This window comes from Gossypium arboreum, chromosome 4, assembly GCF_025698485.1.
Source record: "Gossypium arboreum isolate Shixiya-1 chromosome 4, ASM2569848v2, whole genome shotgun sequence".
Taxonomy (NCBI): domain Eukaryota; kingdom Viridiplantae; phylum Streptophyta; class Magnoliopsida; order Malvales; family Malvaceae; genus Gossypium; species Gossypium arboreum.
Window position 1 is genome coordinate 115,181,882 of NC_069073.1, and position 21,286 is coordinate 115,203,167.

Here is a 21,286-nt window from a genome sequence, read left to right on the forward strand (position 1 = left end):
GTCGCTCGTTTTCAACAAGTTAAGGAAGGGGAAACTTCTGAGTTTGGGAGCCAGAAGAGACGATGCAACAGCAATACCCTCATCTGTTTAGATTAAATTTCGAGGACGAAATTTCTTTAAGGAGGGTAGAGTTGTAACGCCCCAATTTTCGGGAATTCTGTGAATGTTGACAAAATTTCATGCTTTGATTTTGTCATTTGTGAGTGAAATTATGAAATAGGACTTATGTGAAAATGTTTGAAAATGCTATAGGCTAAATTGAAGTGGCCAAATAAATAGGAGTGCAAAATAGGAGGATTTGCATGACAAACCTCCCATTTTACATGAAGTGGCTAGCCATCATGTTGTTGTAGACAATATGAGTACTTGATATCCATAATTTATGGTACAAATTGATACAAATTGATAATGGGTTAGGTAAATGTTCCATGATAATGGATTAGGTAAATATTCCATGATAATGAGTTAGGTAAATGTTTCATGATAATGGGTTAGGTAAATGTTTCATGATAAGAATTTCATTTCTTTTGTATTAAAGAATTAAATGGATGAAATATGAAGTTTTATTAAAAGAAAAATGGGGTGAAAAGAACAAAGTTTTGTCCATCTTTGTTCATCATAGCTAAAAGTTAGAGAAGAGAAAGGAGAGGAGAAAGCTCTTGAGTATTTGGTCATTAGGAGGAGGAAAATTGAAGGTAAGTTCTTGCTACCTTGCTTCTATTTTGAGGTTCATGAGTTCTTCTTGATTCTACCTTAACTCTTGAAGTATATTTTGATTTTTAGTTGTGTTGTGAGCATTTAGTCATGAATTAAAATGAAGGAAATGGTTGTTGTTTCATGTTCTTTTGATGAAAAATGGATGATAGGTAAAGTTGAGCCAAACAAATGAGCATGCATGTGCCTTAGATGTTAAAGGGAAAAATCAGCTAACATGTTGTGCTTTAAAATGATGAAATGGAGATTATACTTAAGTAAAATCACAGATATGTGATGATTGATTGGTGATATACATGTTTAAATAACATGCATGCAAGGTATGTGTGAAAGAGTGATTTGGTAATAAATCTGCTTGGGACAGCAGCAGTAATGTAACTTTGGAAAATCACCATAAATTGTGGGAGATTAATTAGAAGCTGAATAAATTATGTAATTAAAGCTTAATGAGTCTAGTTTCAAATGAAATAAACTAGAACATATTTTGAATTTTGTACAATGAGAAATTTGATTCGTAATGAAGAGTGGTCAGATTAGTCAAACAGTGAAACATGGGAAACTTTGAGAAAAATCTGGTATTGATTGGCTAAACCAAAAATTCTGAAAATTTTATGGATAGAAGATATATGAGTCTATTTTCAAGAAAAATTAACGGCACTTGATTTGGAGTTTCGTAGCTCCAGTTATAAATGATTTAGTGACTATTGCTCAGAAAGACAGCTTGCAATGAAATTATGATTATGTAGTAAACATTGACAAAAAATTGTTAATGAGTTGCTTATTGATTTCTTATAAGCTTACTATGATCTGTAGGTGTGGTTGACCGAATATTGTAAGGGATTAATACGTAGTTCGTATTTGAATAGTTATATTAACGTGTTAGTAATCTAATTGTAGGCGGTTCGTGTGTGGATCTCGTCAACATATCGTCGCAAACAGGTGTGTAACTAACACCCTCTTTCTTAGTCTGGATCGGCAAAAGTCGAAAAGCCGAAATGCCGAAAACCGGTATTTTGTAGATTTACGAGTGTGCGAATGCTCGTGAGGTAAATCGATTAATGTTTTTGGTAAGCTGCAAAATTTGGACTGCAAAGTGTATGATTTCTGTGCCCTCGATATTTTTGGGCTTAATGGGCCAAAATTGGAATGATGGGCCAACGGACCCAATTCGGTAAGAACCCTCGGTACGTGATTCTGTAGTACGTGAAAGGTAGGAATATGCATGAAAAACCTTAAAATAGATAAATTACTGAAATACCTTTAAAAGTGGAAAATTTACAGTTTTACCCCTGGGAGATAAATTACCGAAATACCCCTAGGGTTAAATTAACCTAAATGCATATTTGACTGTTGTTATTTACTGCATGCCATGTTGTTATTATCTGATGTATGGGATTGGGATATTGACGGAGGAAGTACTGAAAGTGGCTTGTCCACGCATTGGAGGCTTTGCTTCAATTTCTTGTTAAGCTCAAGCAAAGAAGGTCAGAATCTGTGGAGTGTTAAATTTGGGTGGGTTGAGCTATTCCCACATGGAGTGTATGGCTGGTACGGGTGGAGTGTAGTGGTTGGTGGGTTGAGTAGTCTCCCAAATGGGCTTGCATATGTTTCTTGATGTTGCATGTATTTTGAAATGGGCCTATGGGCCATCTTGTTATCTGAATAAGGGCTAAGGCCCGGTTTATTATGTCTGAAAAGGGCTTTGGCCCAAGATCACTATTACCCAAATGGGCTTGCATATGTTATTGATGTTGCATGTATTTTGAAATGGGCCTATGGGCCATAATCATTATCTGAATAAGGGCTAAGGCCCGTTTATTATAATCTGAAAAGGGCTCGCCCAAGACCATTATTACTGAATGGGCTTAGGCCCAATAGGCTTGAGTGACTTGGACTTTGAATGGGTTTTCCTTACACACTGAGTTTCCCCAAACTCACCCTTTTATTTTCATCCACGCAGAAATCCCCAACCATAGTGGGCTTGGAGCCGTGAGGGAATTAGGAGTGGCCACCGCTCGAAAGTTTGATTTTCTTTCGTGAACTAGACATCTTTTAATTACGTTTGAGGTTTTGGGCTTTTAAATGTAATAAAGCCGCTTATTTATTTTTGATGGTTTTATTATGTATTACTAAGATAGGTAATACTTATTTTAACTGTTGAAATTAGATAGTTTTAGGGCGCGTTTTCAAAAACAACAGTTGATTTCAAAATAACACGACAATAAGCAAAGCTTCTGCAATGAAAGTATTTTCCAAAATTAATCATTTTTCTTAAAAATGACTTAATCGAATCGGTTTCCTAGAAATATCCATGACGTTAAGGTGTGGCAATGACGGTATGCATGTCTAGGATTGGATCCGAAGGGAGGTTGGTACTTAAGCTGTCCGATGGACTCACCACCTCTTTTCCGGTTTCCTACCTGGTGCACAGCTTCCATTCACTTTAACCCTTAATGAATTAATCTTTTGAACATCAAGTACGATTTTCTAGACTTAGAATGGAATTTTTTTTTACGTTTTTGATGTGGCATGCTGGATCCGGCCATAACTTCTGGGCCGGGTTTGGGGTGCTACATTTAGTGGTATTAGAGCCTAAATTACAACAACTCGGCTGTGGAATGGGTTTACAAAAACAAAGATTTTTGAAAGCAAAAATTTTATAGAGAATGCGAAAAACTTGATTTTCAAAATTTAGATCTTTAGAAGGTGGCATTCCGAATCTCCGGCTTAAGTCTGTAAGTATTCTGAATTTTTCTGAATATTTTCCTGAATTATCTGTTTGTACTAAAACCCTACTAGGACACTCTAGATAGGATGATACTGAAACCATAGGAAAATCTGATAAGAGATTGAAACTGTAGCTAGACTTCGATTCTGCGAAAACAAACTCTGAACTACTGTCTGATTCATAAAACATCTGTAATAAACACTGGAATATTAATTGATGCATAAAAATTTGTAATCAAGATAAATCGATATGAGTACGAGAGCTACTCGGGGAAGAGGCCGTGGTCGAGGCCGAGGTAGTACTTAAGCTGGAACTTCGTCTTCTAAACACATACCCACTGAAGTAGCACGACCACCACCGATGGATGAGAATGGGCCGTATGATAAGGCCGCCGAGGATGATGCCCTGTCACAGGCAATGCTTCGTGTTCTGGAAAGGGTTGCTAGAGTAAGTTCGGGCAACGAAATTCAGGGATCTATTTCTGAATGACTTCGGGACTAACGGAACGGAGATCTTTAAGGGCGTGTCTGGTATAGCCCCGAATGTGGCGGAATATTGGTTGGAGGCCACAGAACGGATTATGGACGACTTAGACTGCTCTGAGGAGATTGTAAGTGGGGTATCTGTACTAAGTCCCTTGGGTCACTCGGTTAGGGTAGACAAACTGTATAGGAATGTACCCTTAGAAACTCAAGGCAAGGTTTTTCCTGGAGATTTGATGGAGTTACCGTTCGGAGAGTTTGACCTCATTTTGGGAATAGATTGGCTTGTTAAGCATAAGGCGACTCTGAATTGTGCTGCTAAACGAATGGTGTTAAGAACTACAAAGGATGAGGAGGTTATGGTGATAGGTGAGAGAAGGGATTATTTTTCCAATGTGGTGTCGGCATTAAGAGCCGAAAAGTGGATTCGGAAATGTTGTGAGGCCTAATTAGTATTTGTAAGTCAGTCGGAAGAGGAGGGACTGACAGTGGATAAGGTTAGGACCGTAAAGGAGTTCCAAGATGTTTTTCCGGAGGAGCTTCCAAGATTGCCTCCGAATCGAGAAGTTGAGTTTGGAATAGACTTGTTGCCTGGAATGGCGCCTGTGTCTATCACACCATATAGGATGGCACCGAAGGATTTAGTAGAGTTAAATGCTCAAATTCAAGAGTTGTTGGATAGGGGCTTTATTAGGCCAAGCGTGTCTCCATGGGGAGCACCAGTGCTATTCGTGAAAAAGAAGGATGGTACGATGCGGATGTGCATTGATTATCGCCAGTTGAACAAACTAACGATTAAGAATAAGTATCCACTGCCAAGGATTGACGATCTATTCGACCAGCTTAGAGGAGCTTCTGTATTTTCCAAGATCGACCTTCGATCCGGATATCATCAATTAAGGGTCAAGGAGGCGATATCTAAAAGACGACATTCGTGACTCGGTATGGTCATTACGAGTTTCGGTTATGCCATTTGGACTAACGAACGCTCCTGTAGCGTTTATGGATCTGATGAATCGTGTGTTCCAACCATTTTTGGATCAGTTCATAGTCGTCTTTATTGACGATATCCTGGTATATTCTGAAACTGAAACGAAACATGATGAGTATCTCCGTATAGTGCTGTAAGTATTAAGGGAGAAGGAACTCTTTGCGAAGTTCAGCAAGTGTGAATTTTGGTTGAGGGAGGTAACCTTCTTAGGACATGTGGTCTCTGCTGAGGGGATTAAGGTGGACTCTCGGAAAATTGAAGCGATTTTGGAGTGGAAGCCGCCTAGGTCGAGTGTCGAAATACGGAGTTTCCTAGGGTGACAGGATACTCTGAAGGTTTGTGGAAGGTTTTTCGTGATAGCAGCACCTCTGACAAAACAGATAAGGAAAGGAGTACCGTTTGTATGGACTAAGAAACAGCAGGAAGCTTTTGAGAAGTTGAAGAAAGTTCGATGAAGCACTTGTGTTAATTTAGTGAGTCCGGGAATGATTTTTCTGTGTAAATGACGCATCACACGTGGGTTTGGGCTGCGTGTTAATGCAAGAGGGTAAGGTGGTTGCATATGCATCACGATAGCTTAAGCCTCATGAGGGAAACTATTTGACTCATGATTTAGAGTTGGCGCAGTGATATTTGCACTTAAGATTTGGAGACATTACTTGTACGGAGAAAGGTGTATTATATACACCGACCATAAGAGTCTTAAGTATTTGTTGACTCGAAGGAGTTGAACCTTAGGCAAAGGAGATGGATTAAGTTGCTTAAGGATTATTACTGCTCGATCGAGTATCACCCAAGCAAGGCTAATGTGGTAGCCGATGCTCTAAGTCGTAGAGTCAGATTCGATCCGAGAGCAATGTTTGCTCGTCTGAGTCAGTATGATGATGGAAGTCTGCTGGTGAGTTGCAAGTGAGGCCAACTGGTGGATCAGATTAAGGAAAACAGTTGAAAGATGAGTCTTTGGTCACTCGTTTTCAACAAGTTAAGGAAGGGGAAACTTCTGAGTTTGGGAGCCAGAAGAGACGATGCAACAGCAATACCCTCATCTGTTTGGATTAAATTTCGAGGACGAAATTTCTTTAAGGAGGGTAGAGTTGTAACGCCCCAATTTTCGGGAATTCTGTGAATGTTGACAAAATTTCATGCTTTGATTTTGTCATTTCTGAGTGAAATTATGAAATAGGACTTATGTGAAAATGTTTGAAAATGCTATAGGCTAAATTGAAGTGGCCAAATAAATAGGAGTGCAAAATAGGAGGATTTGCATGACAAACCTCCCATTTTACATGAAGTGGCTAGCCATCATGTTGTTGTAGACAATATGAGTACTTGATATCCATAATTTATGGTACAAATTGATACAAATTGATAATGGGTTAGGTAAATGTTCCATGATAATGGATTAGGTAAATATTCCATGATAATGGGTTAGGTAAATGTTTCATGATAATGGGTTAGGTAAATGTTTCATGATAAGAATTTCATGTCTTTTGTATTAAAGAATTAAATGGATGAAATATGAAGTTTTATTAAAAGAAAAATGGGGTGAAAAGAACAAAGTTTTGTCCATCTTTGTTCATCATAGCTAAAAGTTAGAGAAGAGAAAGGAGAGGAGAAAGCTATTGAGTATTTGGTCATTAGGAGGAGGAAAATTGAAGGTAAGTTCTTGCTACCTTGCTTCTATTTTGAGGTTCATGAGTTCTTCTTGATTCTACCTTAACTCTTGAAGCATATTTTGGTTTTTAGTTGTGTTGTGAGCATTTAGTCATGAATTAAAATGAAGGAAATGGTTGTTGTTTCATGTTCTTTTGATGAAAAATGGAAGATAGGTAAAGTTGAGCCAAACAAATGAGCATGCATGTGCCTTAGATGTTAAAGGGAAAAATCAGCTAACATGTTGTGCTTTAAAATGATGAAATGGAGATTATACTTAAGTAAAATCACAGATATGTGATGATTGATTGGTGATATACATGTTTAAATAACATGCATGCAAGGTATGGTGAAAGAGTGATTTGGTAATAAATCTGCTTGGGACAGCAGCAGTAACGTGACTTTGGAAAATCACCATAAATTGTGGGAGATGAATTAGAAGCTGAATAAATTATGTAATTAAAGCTTAATGAGTCTAGTTTCAAATGAAATAAACTAGAACATATTTTGAATTCTGTACAATGAGAAATTTGATTCGTAATGAAGAGTGGTCAGATTAGTCAAACAGTGAAACATGGGAAACTTTGAGAAAAATCTGGTATTGATTGGCTAAACCAAAAATTCTGAAAATTTTATGGATATAAGATATATGAGTCTATTTTCAAGTAAAATTAACGGCACTTGATTTGGAGTTTCGTAGCTCCAGTTATAAATGATTTAGTGACTGTTGCTCAGAAAGACAGCTTGCAATGAAATTATGATTATGTAGTAAACATTGACAAAAATTTGTTAATGAGTTGCTTATTGATTTCTTATAAGCTTACTATGATCTGTAGGTGTGGTTGACCGAATATTGTAAGGGATTAATACGTAGTTCGATTTGAATAGTTAGATTAACGTGTTAGTAATCCAATTGTAGGCGGTTCGTGTGTGGATCTCGTCACAGATATCGTCGCAAAATGTGTGTAACTAACACCCTCTTTCTAGTCCGGATCGGCAAAAGTCGAAAAGCGAAATGCCGAAAACCGATATTTTGTAGATTTACGAGTGTGCGAATGCTCGTGAGGTAAATCGATTAATGTTTTTGGTAAGCTGCAAAATTTGACCGCAAAGTGTATGATTTCGTGCCCTCGATATTTTTGGGCTTAATGGGCCAAAATTGGAATGATGGGCCAACGGACCCAATTCGGTAAGAACCCTCGATGCGTGATTCGTAGTACGTGAAAGGTAGGAATATGCATGAAAACCCTAAAATAGATAAATTACTGAAATACCTTTAAAAGTGAAAAATTTACGCTTTTACCCGGGAGATAAATTACCAAATACCCTAGGGTTAAATTGACCTAAATGCATGTTTGATCGTTGTTATTTATCGCATGCCATGTTGTTATTATCTGATGCATGGGATTGGGATATTGATGGAGGAAGTACGAAAGTGGCTTGTCCACGATGGAGGCTTTGCCTCAATTTATTGATAAGCGAGCGAAAGGTCAGAATGTGGAGTGTTGGGTTGGGTGGGTTGAGCTATTCCCACATGGAGTGTATGGCTGGTACGGGTGGAGTGTAGTGGTTGGTGGGTTGAGTAGTCTCCCAAATGGGCTTGCATATGTTTCTTGATGTTGCATGTATTTTGAAATGGGCCTATGGGCCATATCGTTATCTGAATAAGGGCTAAGGCCCGTTTATTATAATCAAAAGGGCTTTGGCCCAAGATCACCTATACCCAAATGGGCTTGCATATGTTATTGATGTTGCATGTATTTTGAAATGGGCCTATGGGCCATATCATTATCTGAATAAGAGGCTAAGGCCCGTTTATTGTAATCTGAAAAGGGCTCGCCCAAGACCATCATTACTGAATGGGCTTAGGCCCAATAGGCTTGAGTGACTTGGACTTTGAATGGGTTTTCCTTACACACCGAAGTTTCCCCAAACTCACCCCTTTTATTTTCATCCACGCAGAAATCCCCAACCATAGTGGGCTTGGAGCTGTGAGGGAATTCGGAGTGGCCACCCGTTCTGAAAGTTTGATTTTCTTCTCGTGAACTAGACATCTTTTTAATTACGTTTGAGGTTTTGGGCATTTAAATGTAATAAAGCCGCTTATTTATTTTTGATGGTTTTTATTATGTATTACTAAGATAGGTAATACTTATTTTAACTGTTGAAATTAGATAGCTTTAGGGCGCGTTTTCAAAAACAACAGTTGATTTCAAAATAACACGACAACAAGCAAAGCTTCCGCAATGAAAGTATTTTCCAAAATTAATCACTTTTCCTAAAAATGACTTAATCGAATCGGTTTCCTAGAAATATCCATGACGTTAAGGTGTGGCAATGGCGGTATGCATGTCTAGGATTGGATCCGAAGGAGGTTGGTACTTAGCAATCCGATGGACTCACCACCTCTTTTCAGGTTTCCTACCAGTGCATGACTTCCATTCACTTTAACCCTTAATGAATTAATCTTTTGAACATCAAGTAAGATTTTCTAGACTTAGAATGGAATTTTTTTTACGTTTTTGATGTGGCATCTTTGGATCCTACCATAACTTCGGGCCGGGTTTAAGGTGCTACAATATATGTACATGAAAACATTAAAACTAAGTACATAATAAAATATATACAATATGTACCTATGATAATAGTATTTATATAAAACTATACACATGCTACATAAACACGTATATATATATAAAAATAACAACAGTATTAAGAATATGTACATAAGGTAGTATAAAGAAATATATAACTAATGATATCAAAATGTATACACAATAACATGAACAATATAATATTTCTTTTCTTAGAAAAATGTATATAACTTATATAATATATATATATATACCTACATAATATAATATTTACATAATCTATATATATTGGAAATAATGATGTTAAAGAAAACTATTACAATATTGCATGAATATATATACCTATATATATATTAGAGATATATAATAAGACATATACTAAGGTTAATGATAATAACAAGGATAATATAAAATATATACACATATGACAAAAACATTCGCTATATTGACAATGATAATTATAATAGTAATAGTGTTAGAAATATACTACATATAGTATTTGAAATCTATACATAAAATAGTAAAAATATATACATAACTTGTATTATTAAAATATATACATAATGTGTACATATATATGTATAAAAATGAATAAAAATGTATGTACATGACATATATGAAAAATATATACATAATAATATAAAAAACAAGATAATAAGTGATAATAATGAAAATAATAGATATAATAATAAATATAATAAGGTACGAAAATAATACTATACAAAGAGTATATATATGTATACGTACAATAAGATAGATGTATTAACATTAATAATAAATATAATAGGAATATAAATAAATAAGATAATAATAGATACATAGTATGGTATTAAAATGCATAATAGTATTTAAGAATATATACATAAGATAATATAAAATATGGACATGGGATGGTATATAAGAAAAATATAACTAATAATATTGAAAACATATACGTAAAATAAGGTGTTTAAAATACATACTTAATATAATATTTAATATGTACATATAAGATAATACAATAACATAACTAATATGGTATTAAAATATATATATAACATAGTATTTAGGAACATATATATGATATATAAAAATTATATACTACATAAGTATATTTCATACGCATACATATATATAAGATTATACACTAAGACATATAATAAATACAATAAATATAATAAATATAAATATTATAATTAATAAATAACAGAAAATAAAAACAAGTAAATTGAAAATAAAGCAGTAAATTAACAAAAGGACTAAATTGAACATAAAATATAAAACATGGGATAGATTCTAAAATGAAAACAAAAGAGAAGGGCCTATTTGAACACGGGTAAAACTAAGGGGGATTAAAAGCGCAATATTTCAAACTTTCCAAAACGCTGCGCAGTGAGAGGGATAAAATTGAAAAGCGTTGAAAATTACGGGGCTAAATTAAACCGTAAAAACTTTAATTGCAAAACGTTTAAAAAGCGGAGGGGTTAAACGTGCAAATGGGGGGATCAAAACGGTGCCGTTTTTTGACTTAAATGGGGGGACCAAAACGGTGCGTTTTGGTCCCCTATAAAAGATGAGATTTTTTGAAAAAAAATTAGTTGTACCGGTGAAAGAAAAAAAAAGAAAAGAGAGAAGGGGAGAAGAGGGGAAAGGGGGAAATTCGGCCTGAGAAGGTAAAAAGTTTATTTTTTTGTTTATTTTTATGTTATATCTTTTATATATTTATAATACCCTTTTAACACTTATAAAAAGAAACAAAACAGTAGCTAAATTAGAAAAATCACCTTAAATTTTGGTTGTAATTCTTGCATTTTGGCTTCCTGATTTGGTGCTATTTTTGGTGTTTTTTATTTTCTCTGAGTTACTGATTGTATATGTTTAACTTATTTTGTATTGATCTCAAAAAAAAGAACCCTTACAATGGTCTATTCCTTTGGCTTTTATATCCCGTTTTTACACTGTTTGTTTCTCTTTTGATTGCTGTTGTGTGCTTCCTTTCATTTTGCAGGATATGGCCGGTGCTGGTGGTGTCAAAGGCTGGTATGGTGGTGGATGGGACAAGGGCAGGTGCAAGTGGCCGGTGTAACGCTCCAATTTTCGGGAATTCTGTAAATGTTGGCAAAATTTCATGCTTTGATTTTGTCATTTGTGAGTGAAATTATGAAATAGAACCTATGTGAAAATGTTTGAAAATGCTATAGGCTAAATTGAAGTGGCCAAATAAATAGGAGTGCAAAATAGGAGGATTTGCATGACAAACCTCCCATTTTACATGAAGTGGCTAGCCATCATGTTGTTGTAGACAATACTTGATATCCATAATTCATGGTACAAATTGATAATGGGTTAGGTAAATGTTCCATGATAATGGATTAGGCAAATATTCCATGATAATGGGTTAAGTAAATGTTCCATGATAATGGTTTAGGTAAATGTTCCATGATGGGCATTTCATGTCTTTTGTATTAAAGAATTAAATGGATGAAATATGAAGTTTTATTAAAAGAAAAAGGGGTGAAAAGAACAAAGTTTTGTCCATCTTTGTTCATCATAGCTGAAAGTTAGAGAAGAGAAATGAGAGGAGAAAGCTCTTGAGTATTTGGTCATTAGGAGGAGGAAAATTGAAGGTAAGTTCTTGGTACCTTGCTTCTATTTTGAGGTTCATGAGTTCTTCTTGATTCTACCTTAACTCTTGAAGTATATTTTGATTTTTAGTTGTGTTGTGAGCATTTAGTCATGAATTAAAATGAAGGAAATGGTTGTTGTTTCATGTTCTTTTGATGAAAAATGGAAGATAGGTGAAGTTGAGCCAAACAAATGAGCATGCATGTGCCTTAGATGCTAAAGGGAAAAATCGGCTAACATGTTGTGCTTTAAAATGATGAAATGGAGATTATACTTAAGTAAAATCATAGATATGTGATGATTGATTGGTGATATACATGTTTAAATAACATGCATGCAAGGTATATGTGAAAGAGTGATTTGGAAATAAATCTACTTGGGACAGCAGCAGTAACGTGACTTTGGAAAATCACCATAAATTGTGGGAGAAGAATTAGAAGCTGAATAAATTATGTAATTAAAGCTTATTGAGTCTAGTTTCTAATGAAATAAACGAGAACATATTTTGAATTCTGTACAATGAGAAATTTGATTCATAATGAGGAGTGGTCAGATTAGTCAAACAGTGAAACATGGGAAACTTTAAGAAAAATCTGGTATTGATTGGCCATACCAAAAATTCTGAAAATTTTATGGATAAAAGATATATGAGTCTATTTTCAGGGAAAATTAACGGCACATGATTTGGAGTTTCGTAGCTCCAGTTATAAATAATTTAGTGACTGTTGCTCAGGAAGACAACTTGCAGTGAAATTATGATTATGTGGTAAACATTGACAAAAATTTGTTAATGAGTTGCTTATTGATTTCTTATAAGCTTACTATGATCTGTAGGTGTGGTTGGCCGAATATTGTAAGGGGTTAATACGTAGTTTGTATTTGAATAGTTAGATTAACGTGCTAGTAATCCAATTGTAGGCGATTCGTGTGTGGATCTCGTCAGCATATCGTCGCAAACAGGTGTGTAACTGACACCCTCTCATAGACTAGATTGGCAAAAGCCGAAATGCCGAAAAGTCGATATTTTGGGAATTTGTGAGTGTGCGAATGCTCGTAAAATAGTTGGGTTTGTATATTTGGTAATCTAAAGTAATAAACTGCAGTACGCGCAATTTCGTACATTTTGATAATTTGGGCTTAATGGGCCAAAGATCGGGTTCATGGGCCAACGGGCCCAATTCGGTAAGTATGTGCGCTAAGTGTTCTGATAGTACGTAAATAGTTAGGATATGCATGAAAACCCTGAAAGTAGCTAAATTACTATAATACCCCTATGTATGGAAAATTATCATATACCCAGGTGCAAAATTACCGTTATACCCGTAGGGTTAATTTTGACTGAAAAGCATAGCGATCTGATTCTATATGATGGATGCCATGATTATATATTTGTTGCATGGGGACATGGGTTATATTATGGAGGAAGCGTTCTGGTGGCTATGCCACAAATATCTGATCTGGTGGCTCTGCCACATATATCTGATTCGGTGGCTCGCCACGATTATTCAGATCCGTGACTCTGTCACATTATCTGTTCTGGCAGCCATGCTGCAAATTCTGTGGTGTGTAGCGGTTGGGTGGGTCGAGTTGTCTCCCCACATGGTGTAAGGTTGGTACGGGGGTGTATACGGTTGGATATGGTTGGGTTTCTGCATAAACATGTAATATTTGTTCTGTTCTGCTATGGGCCTATGGGCTTTATTCTGAATTCTGTTCTGGGCTAAGGCCAACTTATTCTGTTTCTGTGGGTTGAGCTGATTTAGACTATGGTTGGGTTATTTTATACACTGAGTTTCCCCAAACTCATCCCTTTTATTTTCATCCACGCAGGTAATCCCCAACCATAGTGGGCTTGGAGCTGTGAGGGAATTCGGAGTGGCCACCCGTTCTGAAAGTTTAATTTTCTTCTGGTGAACTGGACATCCTTTTAATTACGTTTGAGGTTTTGGGCTTTTAAATGTAATAAGGCCCCTTATTTATTTTTGATGGTTTTTAATATGTATTACTAAGATAGGTAATACTTATTTTAACTGTTGAAATTGGATAGCTTTAGGGCGCATTTTCAAAAACAACAGTTGATTTCAAAATAACACGACAACAAGCAAAGCTTCCGCAATGAAAGTATTTTCCAAAATTAATCACTTTTCCTAAAAATGACTTAATCAAATCGGTTTCCTAGAAATATCCATGACGTTAAGGTGTGGCAATGGTAGTATGCATGTCTAGGATTGGATCCGAAGGGCGCTTGGTACTTAAACAGTCCGATGGACTCACCACATCTTTTCTGGTTTCCTACCTGGTACACAGCTTCCATTCACTTTAACCTATAATGAAATTAATCTTTTGAACATCAAGTACGATTTTCTGGACTTAGAATGGAATTTTTTTTTTTTACGTTTTTGATGTGCCATGCCGGATCCGGCCATAACTTCTGGGCTGGGTTTGGGGTGTTACATTTAGTGGTATCAGAGCCTAGGTTGCAACAACTCGGCTGTGGAATGTGTTTACAAAAACAAAGATTTTCAAAAGCGAAAATTTTATAAAGAATGCGAAAAACTCGATTTTCAAAATTTAGATCTTTAGAAGGTGGCATTCCGAATCTCCGGCTCAAGCCTGTAAGTATTACTCTAAACTCTTCTGAATATTTTTCTGAATTATCTGTCTGTACTGAAACCCTACTAGGATACTCTAGATAGGATGATTCTGAAACCATAGGAAAATCTGATAAGAGACTGAAACTATAGCTAGACTTCGATTCTGCAAAAACAAACTTTGAACTACTGTCTGATTCATAAAACATCTGTAATAAACACTGGAATATTAATTGATGCATAAAAATTCGTAATCAAGATAATACGATATGAGTACAAGAGGCCGTGGACGGAGCCGAGGAAGTGCTCGAGCGAGATTTTCGTCTTCGAGACATATGCCGGCGGTGGATACACCGGTACCACCGGCAATAAAGGTAGAGTCTCATGACTACGATGCCGAGGATGATACCCTATCACAGGCAATGCTTCGTGTTCTAGAAAGGGTTGCCGGAGCAAGTTCGGGCAACGAAATTTAGGGATCTATTTTTGAATGACTTCGGGACTAACGGAACGGAGATCTTTAAGGGCGTGTCTGGTATAGCCCCGAATGTGGCGAAATATTGGTTGGAGGCCAGAACGGATTATGGACGACTTGGACTGCTCTGAGGAGATTGTGAGTGGGGTATCTGTACTAAGTCCTTTGGGTCACTCGGTTAGGGTAGACAAACTGTATAGAGATGTACCCTTAGAAACTTAAGGTAAGATTTTCCCTGGAGATCTGATGGAGTTACCGTTCGGAGAGTTTGATCTCATTTTGGGAATGGACTGGCTTGTTAAGCATAAAGCGACTCTGGACTGTGCTACTAAACGAATGGTGTTAAGGACCACAAAGGATGAGGAGGTTATAGTGATAGGTGAGCAAAGGGATTATTTGTCCAATGTGGTGTCGGCATTAAGAACCGAGAAGTGGATTCGAAAAGGTTGTGAGGCCTATTTGGCATTTGTAAGTCAGTCGGAAGAGGAGAGACTGACAGTGGATAAGGTTAGGACCGTAAAGGAGTTCCAAGATGTTTTTCCGGAGGAGCTTCCAGGATTGCCTCCGAATCGAGAAGTTGAGTTTGGAATAGATTTGTTGCCTGCAACGGCGCCCGTGTCTATCGCACCGTATAGAATGGCACCGAAGGAGTTAGTGGAGTTAAAGGCTCAAATTCAAGAGTTGTTGGATAAGGACTTTATTAGGCCAAGCGTGTCTCCATGGGGAGCACCAGTGCTATTCGTGAAAAAGAAGGATGGTACGATGCGGATGTGCATTGATTATCACCAGTTGAACAAACTGACGATTAAGAATAAGTATCCATTGCCAAGGATTGACGATCTATTCGACCAGCTTAGAGGAGCTTCTGTATTTTCCAAGATCGACCTTCGATCTGGATATCATCAGTTAAGGGTCAAGGAGGCAAATATCCAAAAGATGACATTTAGGACTCAGTATGGTCATTATGAGTTTCTGGTTATGCCATTTGGACTAACGAATGCTCCTACAGCGTTTATGGATCTGATGAATCGTGTGTTCCAACCATTTTTGGATCAGTTCGTAGTCGTCTTTATTGACGATATCCTGGTATATTCTGAAACTGAAACGAAACATGATGAGTATCTCCGTATAGTGCTGTAAGTATTAAGGGAGAAGAAACTCTTTGCGAAGTTCAGCAAGTGTGAATTTTGGTTGAAGGAGGTAACCTTCTTAGGACATGTGGTCTCTGCCAGAAGGATTAAGGTGGACCTCGAAGATTGAAGCAATTTTGGAGTGGAAGCCACCTAGGACGGTGTCGGAAATACAAAGTTTCCTAGGACTGGCAGGATACTACAGAAGGTTTGTGGAAGGTTTTTCTGTGATCGCAGCACCTCTGACAAAACTCATAAGAAAAGGAGTACCGTTTGTATAGACTGAGAAGCAGCAGGAAGCTTTTGAGAAGTTGAAGAAAGTTCTGACTAAAGCACCTGTGTTGATTCAGCCGGAGTCTGGGAAGGATTTTAGTGTGTATAGTGACGCATCACACGTGGGTTTGGGCTACGTGTTAATGCAAGAGGGTAAGGTGGTTGCATATGCATCACGACAGTTTAAGCCTTATGAAGGAAACTATTTGACTCATGATTTAGAGTTGGCAGCAGTGATATTTGCACTTAAGATTTGGAGACATTACTTGTACGGAGAAAGGTGTATTATATACACTGACCATAAGAGTCTTAAGTATTTGTTGACTCAGAAGGAGCTGAACCTTAGGCAAAGAAGATGGATTGAGTTGCTTAAGGATTATGACTGTTTGATCGAGTATCACCCAAGCAAGGCTAATGTGGTAGCCGATGCTCTAAGTCGTAGAGCTGTATCTGATCTGAGAGCAATGTTTGCTCGTTTAAGTCTGTATGATGATGGAAGTCTGTTGGTTGAGTTGCAAGTGAGGCCAACCTGGGTGGATCAGATTAAGGAAAAGTAGTTGAACGATGAGTCTTTGGTCACTCGTTTCCAACAAGTTAAGAAAGGGGAAACTTTTGAGTTTGGGTTAGATGGCGAAGGAGTTCTGTGTTTCCGAAGAAGAATTTATGTTCCGAAGAACTCTGATTTGAGGCAGACAATATTGAAGGAAGCTCATGGAGGACTATATGCCATGCATCCTGGAGGGAATAAGTTGTATCACGACTTGCGAGAATTGTACTGGTGGCCTGGACTTAAACGAAGTGTGAGTTTGTAGGAAATGTCTGACATGCCAGCAAGTGAAAGCTGAGCATCAATTACCTTCTGGACTGTTACAACTAGTGAAGATACCACTTTGGAAGTGGGAGAGGCTAACCATGGACTTTGTGAGTGGGCTGCCCTTGACACCATCGAAGAAAGACTCGGTGTGGGTGATTATGGATAGGTTGACCAAATCAGCCCATTTCATACTTGTTCGTACTGACTTTTCATTTCAAAAGTTAGCCAAGCTGTATATGGCGGAGATTGTACGACTTCATGGAGTCCCAGTTTCAATTGTCTCTGACCGGGATCCCAGATTCACATCTCGATTTTGGCAAAAGTTACATGAGGCGTTGGGGACGCGATTGAACTTTAGTACGGCTTTCCATCCCTAAACTGATGGTCAGTTAGATAGGGTTATTTAGATTCTGGAGGACATGTTGAGGGGATACGTGATTGACTTTCGAGGTAGTTGGGAGGATTACTTGCCGTTGGCAGAATTTGCATACAATAACAATTACCAGGCGGGTATTCGAATGGCACCGTATGAAGTACTGTATGGATGAAGGTGTCGTACACCTAGTTATTGGACCGAACTAGGAGAGCGACAAGTTCTTGGACCAGAGTTGGTAGCTGATATTGAGGATAAGGTCAGAATAATTAGGGACCGGTTAAAAGAAGCATCTGATAGGCAAAAGTCATATGCAGATTTGAAGGGTAAGGAGATTGAGTACTCAGTAGATGATATGGTCTTCTTAAAGGTTTCTCCTTGGAAGAAGATATTAAGGTTCGGTAAGAAGGGCAAGTTGAGTCCACGGTTCATTGGGCCTTATCGGGTTTTGAAGCGAGTAGGCCCAGTGGCTTATCAGTTGGAATTGCCTCCAGAGTTAGACAGGATTCACGATGTTTTTCACGTCTCCATGTTAAGGTGTTGTCGTGCTGACCCTGCTCATGTCCTGCAAGTTACAGAAATTGAAGTTCAGACTGATTTGACCTTCGAGGAGGAGCCTGTGCAAATATTGGCTCGAGATGTTAAGGTTCTCAGAAGGAAATCATCCGTTAGTGAAAGTACTTTGGCGTAATCATGGAAGGAAAGAAGCTACTTGGGAATCGAAGAGACTATCGTCAACAATACCTCAACTAGTTGGATCGTAAATTTCGAGGACGAAATTTCTTTAAGGAGGGTAGAGTTGTAACGCTCTAATTTTCGGGAATTCTGTGAATGTTGGCAAAATTTCATGCTTTGATTTTGTCATTTGTGAGTGAAATTATGAAATAGAACCTATGTGAAAATGTTTGAAAATGCTATAGGCTAAATTGAAGTGGCCAAATAAATAGGAGTGCAAAATAGGAGGATTTGCATGACAAACCTCCCATTTTACATGAAGTGGCTAGCCATCATGTTGTTGTAGACAATACTTGATATCCATAATTCATGGTACAAATTGATAATGGGTTAGGTAAATGTTCCATGATAATGGATTAGGCAAATATTTCATGATAATGGGTTAGGTAAATGTTCCATGATAATGGTTTAGGTAAATGTTCCATGATGGGCATTTCATGTATTTTGTATTAAAGAATTAAATGGATGAAATATGAAGTTTTATTAAAAGAAAAAGGGGTGAAAAGAACAAAGTTTTGTCCATCTTTGTTCATCATAGCTGAAAGTTAGAGAAGAGAAATGAGAGGAGAAAGCTCTTGAGTATTTGGTCATTAGGAAGAGGAAAATTGAAGGTAAGTTCTTGGTACCTTGCTTCTATTTTGAGGTTCATGAGTTCTTCTTGATTCTACCTTAACTCTTGAAGTATATTTTGATTTTTAGTTGTGTTGTGAGCATTTAGTCATGAATTAAAATGAAGGAAATGGTTGTTGTTTCATGTTCTTTTGATGAAAAATGGAAGATAGGTGAAGTTGAGCCAAACAAATGAGCATGCATGTGCCTTAGATGCTAAAGGGAAAAATCGGCTAACATGTTGTGCTTTAAAATGATGAAATGGAGATTATACTTAAGTAAAATCATAGATATGTGATGATTGATTGGTGATATACATGTTTAAATAACATGCATGCAAGGTATGTGTGAAAGAGTGATTTGGTAATAAATCTGCTTGGGACAGCAGCAGTAACGTGACTTTGGAAAATCACCATAAATTGTGGGAGAAGAATTAGAAGCTGAATAAATTATGTAATTAAAGATTATTGAGTCTAGTTTCTAATGAAATAAACGAGAACATATTTTGAATTCTGTACAATGAGAAATTTGATTCGTAATGAGGAGTGGTCAGATTAGTCAAACAGTGAAACATGGGAAACTTTAAGAAAAATCTGGTATTGATTGGCCATACCAAAAATTCTGAAAATTTTATGGATAAAAGATATATGAGTCTATTTTCAGGGAAAATTAACGGCACATGATTTGGAGTTTTTTAGCTCCAGTTATAAATAATTTAGTGACCGTTGCTCAGGAAGACAACTTGCAGTGAAATTATGATTATGTGGTAAACATTGACAAAAATTTGTTAATGAGTTGCTTATTGATTTCTTATAAGCTTACTATGATTTGTAGGTGTGGTTGGCCGAATATTGTAAGGGGTTAATACGTAGTTTGTATTTGAATAGTTAGATTAACGTGCTAGTAATCCAATTGTAGGCGGTTCGTGTGTGGATCTCGTCAGCATATCGTCGCAAACAGGTGTGTAACTGACACCCTCTCATAAACTAGATTGGCAAAAGCCGAAATGCCGAAAAGTCGATATTTTGGGAATTTGTGAGTGTGCGAATGCTCGTAAAATAGTTGGGTTTGTATATTTGGTAATCTAAAGTAATAAACTCGCAGACGCGATTTCGTACATTTTAATAATTTGGGCTTAATGGGCCAAAGATCGGGTTCATGGGCCAACGAGCCCAATTCGTAAGTATCTTGTGTAAGTGTTCGATAGTACGTAAATAGTTAGGATATGCATGAAAACCCTGAAAGTAGCTAAATTACTATAATACCCCTATGTATGGAAAATTACTGTTATACCCCTGGGTGTAAAATTACCGTTATACCCGTAGGGTTAATTTTGACTGAAAAGCATAGCGATCTGATTCTATATGATGGATGCCATGATTATATATTTGTTGCATGGGGACATGGGTTGTATTATGGAGGAAGCGTTCTGGTGGCTATGCCACAAATATTTGATCTGGTGGCTCTGCCACATATATCTGTTCTGGTGGCTCTGCCACGATTATCTGTATCTGGTGACTCTATCACATTATCTGTTCTGGAAGCCATGCTGCAAATTCTGTGGTGTGTAGCAGTTGGGTGGGTCGAGTTGTCTCCCCACACGGTGTAAGGTTGGTACGGGGGTGTATACGGTTGGATATGGTTGGGTTTACGCATAAACATGTAATATCATTACGCTCGCTATGGGCCTATGGGCTTTATTCAATTCGCTCAGGCTAAGGCCAACTTATTCATTTACGTGGGTTGAGCTGATTTAGACTATGGTTGGGTTATTTTATACACTGAGTTTCCCCAAACTCATCCCTTTTATTTTCATCCACGCAGGTAATCCCCAACCATAGTGGCCTTGGAGCTGTGAGGGAATTCGGAGTGGCCACCCGTTCTGAAAGTTTGATTTTCTTCTGGTGAACTGGACATCCTTTTAATTACGTTTGAGATTTTGGGCTTTTAAATGTAACAAGGCCGCTTATTTATTTTTGATGGTTTTTAATATGTATTACTAAGATAGATAATACTTATTTTAACTGTTGAAATTGGATAGCTTTAGGGCGCGTTTTCAAAAACAACAGTTGATTTCAAAATAACATGACAACAAGCAAAGCTTCCGCAATGAAAGTATTTTCCAAAATTAATCACTTTTCCTAAAAATGACTTAATCAAATCGGTTTCCTAGAAATATCCATGACGTTAAGGTGTGACAATGGTAGTATGCATGTCTAGGATTGGATCCGAAGGGAGCTTGGTACTTAAGCAGTCCGATGGACTCACCACATCTTTTCTGGTTTCCTACCTGGTGCACAGCTTCCATTCACTTTAACCTATAATGAAATTAATCTTTTGAACATCAAGTACGATTTTCTGGACTTAGAATAGAAATTTTTTTTTTTATGTTTTTGATGTGCCATGCCGAATCCGGCCATAACTTCTGGGCTGGGTTTGGGGTGCTACAGCCGGATGGGACGGGGTTAGGTGGTGTTAGGGTTTGCTGATGTATGGGTTTGGGCCTCTCAGTTATTGGGT

At 37.2% G+C, this 21,286-nt stretch overlaps 2 long non-coding RNA genes across 2 annotated transcripts; both read left to right on the plus strand.

Annotated features, from left to right (window-relative positions):
• The first annotated feature begins 535 nt into the window (after nt 1-535).
• Nucleotides 536-20,881, plus strand: LOC128291473 (uncharacterized). Its single transcript, XR_008281264.1, has 3 exons — nt 536-695; nt 1,612-1,653; nt 20,591-20,881. It is a non-coding gene; the product is annotated as an uncharacterized LOC128291473 (long non-coding RNA).
• LOC128291472 (uncharacterized) lies at nt 11,609-13,887 on the plus strand. The gene is made up of 3 exons (XR_008281263.1): nt 11,609-11,768; nt 12,685-12,726; nt 13,597-13,887. It is a non-coding gene; the product is annotated as an uncharacterized LOC128291472 (long non-coding RNA).
• Nucleotides 20,882-21,286: the final 405 nt, after the last annotated feature.